This window comes from Mandrillus leucophaeus, unplaced genomic scaffold (assembly GCF_000951045.1).
Source record: "Mandrillus leucophaeus isolate KB7577 unplaced genomic scaffold, Mleu.le_1.0 Scaffold248, whole genome shotgun sequence".
In the NCBI taxonomy this organism is placed as follows: Eukaryota; Metazoa; Chordata; class Mammalia; order Primates; family Cercopithecidae; genus Mandrillus; species Mandrillus leucophaeus.
Genome location: NW_012102565.1, coordinates 1,650,909 through 1,656,683, shown reverse-complemented (window position 1 = coordinate 1,656,683; position 5,775 = coordinate 1,650,909). Strand labels below are relative to the sequence as shown.

General features: G+C 49.5%; 1 long non-coding RNA gene across 1 annotated transcript in view; it reads left to right on the top strand.

Moving 5' to 3' along the window:
* Positions 1–1,643, top strand: part of LOC105541956 — a 5,218-nt gene extending 3,575 nt beyond the window's left edge. The window contains exons 3-5 of the long non-coding RNA XR_001006403.1: positions 222–291; positions 608–832; positions 1,348–1,643. This is a non-coding gene — a long non-coding RNA (uncharacterized LOC105541956). The remainder of the gene's footprint in view (positions 1–221; positions 292–607; positions 833–1,347) is intronic.
* Positions 1,644–5,775: the final 4,132 nt, after the last annotated feature.

The window sequence follows — 5,775 nt, the reverse complement described above, 5'->3', positions numbered from 1 at the left end:
GGACCCGGGAGGCGGAGCCTGCAGTGAGCTGAGATCCGGCCACTGCACTCCAGCCTGGGCTACAGAGCGAGACTCCGTCTCAAAAAAAAAAAGAATTGACTGGGATGGGAAGAGTGTTGCTGGCTTGGGCATAGCACAAGCAGCACAGCTCCTGTGTTCCTTTGGGTGGTGGGGTCGCCTCTCTTAAAGGTAGAGGCTTCCAGCTGATTCTGTCTTTTCAGGCCAGGAACAGTTGCTGAACACCCCAGGCCTGCTGAGGTCCCTCCTTGAGTCTCATGTTCAAGCAATCTTGTGAGTAAAGCACTGGCTACCCCTTTTCCTTATTATCTTTTCAAGGATGTTTGTGCAGCAGACAGCCTTGGAACATACGAGGTAGTACCTTCTTCCAGAGCAGAGAGCAGGCATTCTTGCTGTGCGTTATGAAAGGGTAGAGTCCTGCACTCCTTTCCTGTAGTAGTCCAATGGCCTAGGCAGGTGCCTCTGACTTCCCTATGGGAACTGGGGCTTGGGAGGGTGGTAGAAAATGCTGATGCTCTGGCTATTGCTATTGCTTTGAATAATCAATGGTCCCTTGTCCCTAATCGAGGAATTTTGTATTTTCTACCAGTGTCCATGAAACTGGGAGGCGACCTTGTTAGCTGCCAGTTACTGACAGCCACCTCTCACCAGTGGCTCCACTCTGTGTCCCTGACCCAGCACATGGCACAAGAGTACCTGCCATCCCTCAGTGTTTCTACAGCAGCAATCCTGAGATGCCGGAGCTAGAGGTGACCTGACCTGTGAGAAGATACCTTCAGTGGCTGCTAGGCTGTTCCTTGGAACCTGTGCAGGGGTAAGTGTGCAGGAAGGTCTCACCTAGCAAGTCACTTCACTCCTGTTTTATTTAGAATCACCTGGCTAGAAAAAGTTCAAAAACCATCGCCTTATTTTGACCTTCCCGTATTGTAAGTCAGGTGATTGAATCCCAGAAAGGTTCGTTGTCTTCGAGCTCACAAGACTATTTTGGGACAAACAGTTGTCTAGTGTTTGGACTCATGAACCCTGATTCTTGGGGGTGGTATTTTACTGCTTTTGTGATTTGGTTTCAATATACATAGTCTTTTCTCTGGAGTAACCTTAGGTCAGTGGCCAGTGTTTCAGCCCCTGGAAAGGGCATGGGCTGCCACTGAGGTTGGTCACAGGCCTCTCAGCTCATGGTGGGAGTGGGTTCAGGAGTTGGTAAGTAGGGTTCAGTTCTGTTGTTGCCGCTGATGGCAATAGGGGTTTGTAATAATCCCTAGTTGTGTCAATTATGTCACTTAATTTTCACAACAGGTCTGTGAAGTGTTTCTCATCTCATTTTTACAGATGAGGCCTGCCTGTGTTAATACATCTGCTGATGAGTGGAGCTGAATTTGAATGCAAGTCTTGGCACCTTAATTGAGCAAGTTTGAAACCTTGTTTGCTGCCCTTCTGGAAGGAGTCAGGAATTTCCAGTTCTGGGCCTGGCCTATGGGTCTGACAGACCTCTGGCCCTAGGTTTGGGTGCCAGGTTCTCTGCTTCCAGAATGAGAAGCTTTGCTGTGCACCAGGACCTGGGCCCTTCTGGTATCTCCTGAATGAAAAACAAGGGCTATTTAATAAATATGGATTTAAATATGTGATTTAGTCCTGCCTCTTCTTTCCATAAGCAAAGATAAGGAAGACCCTGTGTCTTCTTGAAGGAGTTGTCAGCTAAGTCCAAGGGATCCCCAAATATTTCACCATTCTCAATGCTCATGCTTGTAGATAGCCACTTGGAACTCTGATCACCTTATGTGCATGTGCCACCAGTTTCAACTGACAGTGGCAAACTGCGGTGAGAGTTCACAAGCCAAGGCCAACTGGCTGAATTCTGCAGTAGGGTGGTGGTGCACAAAGGCACTGTCATCAGGAGCTTTACCTTGAGATCCTGAGTGGTTTCCAGGAACATTTGATGGTTGGCTCGATAAGACATTCTGTCTCTTTAGATCGTCTTAGGTATTCACCTAAGCATTCAAACAAGTTACAGAAGTAATACCCTTAATATGTGTGATGTGCCCCAGGTTGGTGTTGGTGATGTTGTCAGGGAATGTTGCAGCAGGCCAAGGCCTGACAAATAGAGCCATTAAAGTACCAGTGACTTTTTTTTTTTTTTTTAATCTGAGACAGAGTCTGTTATCCAGGCTGGAGTGCAGTGGCATGATCTCAGCTCATTGCAACATTCGCCTCCCAGGTCAAGTGATTCTCCTGCCTCAGCCTCCCAAGTAGCTAGGATTATAGGCGGCCACCACCATGCCCAGCTAGTTTTGTATTTTTAGTAGAGACAGGGTTTCACCATCTTGGCCAGGCTGGTCTTGGAACTCCTGACCTCGTGCTCCACCCACCTCGGCCTCCCAAAGTGCTAGGATTACAGGCGTGAGCCACCGCGCCCAGCCCTTTTTTTTTTTTTTTTTTTTCTGAGATGAAGTCTTGCTCTGTCATCCAGGCTAGAATGCAGTGACATGATCTTAGCTCACTATAACCTCCGCCTCCTGGGTTCAAGCGATTCTCCTGTCCCAACCTCTCAAGTAGCTGGGATTACAGGCATATGCCACCACGCTTAGCTAATTTTCATATTTTTAGTAGAAATGGGGTTTTACCATGTTGGTCAGGCTGGTCTCAAACTCCTGACCTCAGGTGATCCATCTGCCTTGGCCTCCCAAAGTGCTGGGATTATAGGCGTGAGCCACCGCACCCAGCCTCCAGTGACTTACATTCAATTTACTACTGACAGTGAATGGAAAAGCACCCAAAGGGGCCTGCAACAGGAGGCATAGCATCTACCCTTGTTGAGGAGCCAATTCTAGACTGCAGCTGAGCAGATTGTCTAGTCTGCAGCTATACCATGGGGGGAGTGGGGTATGAACTGGAAGCCTCACATCCCTGCTTAGAAAAAAATCCCAGGAGACAGCAATTCCTGATAGCCTCCCAAAGGGATGGAACAGGGAGTGGAGCTGGCCTTATGGCAGTGCCTCCCAGGCCTCCACCCTCAGTTCCAGAAGGTTTTGGGAAACCCTTCAAAAGCACCAGCTCAAGAGCCTGGAGGTGGAGAGGAGACCACACTTGTCAGAGCTTGGAAGGACTGAATGTGAATTTGCCTAAGAGGAGCCCCAGGTCTGGCCCAGGGTGGAGCCAGAGGCTGCCCACTTACAAATTTGGGGATTTTTCAGGCTCAGTTGAGCTGTGTGGCCTGTGGCCTCTGAGAGTATGCGCCTTGGTAGAGCCATTCCCCTACAACTAGCCCAATGGTAGCACCTCAGATGAGGTAAAAAAAATTTTAAATACAAATACTAAGTTATGGTGCATTGTGTAGAGCTGAAAAAGCAACTCCCCTGAAAGGGGACATTTTTCTGGGGCTGGGGATTTGCTGCAAGGTCAGCACCAACAGAGCACGCTTGGGATTTGAAGACTGCATCGTGGACGGTGAGGGCAAGGGGACTGTAGATGCAGCAGTAGGAGCCTTGGTGTTGGGAGGTATCGTGAAACTGATCCGGATGAGATAATGAGAGTGAAACTCACCAGGGCCAGGATGGTTTCCTCAGACCCCGCTAGGCTTGAGTTGGTGGTGGCCCCTCCTTGCTGTCCTTCCATTAGGAGCCTCTGCCTTTGTTTATCTACCTGTTTTACCAGTTAGACCCTGTAAGGAGCATGCCCTGGGGATGCCCTAGCAGATAGAGCTATACCACTTGTCCTGCCTTGTGAGGACCAGGCCGTGACTCTGACTGACTGGCTTTCCCTGGGGTTTGAGTAGGACCCACTGAATTCAGTGCTAGAAGGGCCCAGAGGTCTGTTGACCCAGGAGGGAACTTCCTTTGCAGTGATGTCATCTTGGCCTCAGTTTTAATAGATGTAAAACGAAAATAACAGTAACTCCTACATGGGTCATGAGAATCAAATGAGGCAATGCATGGCAAATTTGTGCAAACTACCAAGGAAGGACCAGGGTCCCAGTAACCAGCAGCGTCTAAAGCAAGGGCGGGCAAACTCCTCCTGCCGGCTAAATCTCTGAGCTAAGAGTGGTCTTGACATTTTTAAGTCATTAGTGGCAGGGGGGAAACCCAAAATAGTATGATTACGTGACAGATGAAAAGTTTGCAAAGTTCACATTTCGGTGTCCTTAACGTTTTCCTGGAACACAGCCATGTTGGTTCCATTGGTTGGCTTGACTCCCTGGGGGCTGGGGAAGTGAAACTGAAAAGGGAGATGAGCTGGCAAGAGTCTGGGTGAGAATTCCCAGACTTGAGTGTAGGTTTGGGAAACCCTTCAAAAGCACCAGCCCAAGAGCCTGGGGGTGGAGAGGAGACCACACTTGTCAGAGCTTGGAAGGACTGAATTTGAATTTGCCTAAGAGGAGCCTCAGGTCTGGCCCAGGGTGGAGCCAGAGGCTGCCCACTTACAAATTTGGGGATTTTTCAGGCCAGTGGTCCCTTATCGCAGATGGTGCATGACTCAGTTTTATTAGGTACTTGGATACTTTCAGTTTTATCAGAAATGCATTCACTTTAAGGTATTTGAGAGAAAAAAAAAACCTTAACTTGCCTATCCATTACTTCGAAGTTTGAAAAATGGGATGACTGAAAGACAATAGTTAAAATAGTGCTTACGAGTACAACAAATCTCAAAGGCATCATATGAATGACTGAAGTTTGGGAATTCTGGAGTCCACCCTCTGACCTCCCTGTATGAGGGCAGGGGTGAAAGAGAAATGTTCCCAGTCTATTTGTAGGATGAGAGAGAACTGTGTCCATTTGACCTTTGATGAGAGAATTGCCCCAGTGTTCTTAGAGGACCTTTGATGAGAGAATTGCCCCAGTGTTCTTAGAGGATGGGTGTGACCTGCCCCAGTCTGTCCTGGGATGAGAAAGAACTTTCCCCAGTCTGCCTAGAGGCTAAGAGAACTGCACCCCTCCCACTTCTTCCAGGAGACGGGCACCGAGTGTCAGGAATGCAGTGTTTGGAGATTTTGGCCACTCTCCAAATGCAGCCACTCCCCAAATGCGCTGCCTCATCTTCAAAGCGCAGGGACAGCAGGCTCTGAGATGAGGTCCCCAGGGCTCCAGGCATGTGCCTAGTCCTCACTGGGTTTATGGGGGATCAGCTGGATGCAAGTACAAGGCAGAGGACAGTTAGGGGTCCCACTGAAGGCCAGCCCTATGCAGAGGATGCTCTGGGGTCCTCCGTCCCTCCCCCGTGGTTGGGGTGGGGAACTGCAGTGCTAGGACCACTGGTCCTTGGCAGGTTACACAAGAAGCTTTGCTCATCTACACCCCAATGTGGCCTTCACACTTCAAAGAAGGCTGTTGCCCCCACCCCAAAAGCCTGGATATTAGGATCTTTTTTCATTTTTGTATTAATGTACAATGTACATACAGTAAATTGCATCTAGTGTTCAGTTCTGACTTGACAGACACGCACAGCCGGGTAACCAAGATCACGTCAAAAAATCCTTCTTTAAACTCCCACAAGTGACTCTAACGTGCTACCAGGATTGGAAACCAACCCACAGAGTCTTGTCTCCTGCTTGTGGGTGGAAGGGAGCTTCCGAAGGAGGCCAGCAAAGAACCCTCCAGAGCAGGGAGGACCCAGCATCCGGCCCCTCGGCCCTGGTGTGCAAGCGGGTCAGACCGTTAGGCACAGCCTCCCTGTGGGGCGCAGGGACAGGAAGCAGGGTTTAGAGCACCTCGAAAGGGAAGGAGTGGCAAGTGGGGAGGGCAGCCCCTCCCAGGACCAGAACCC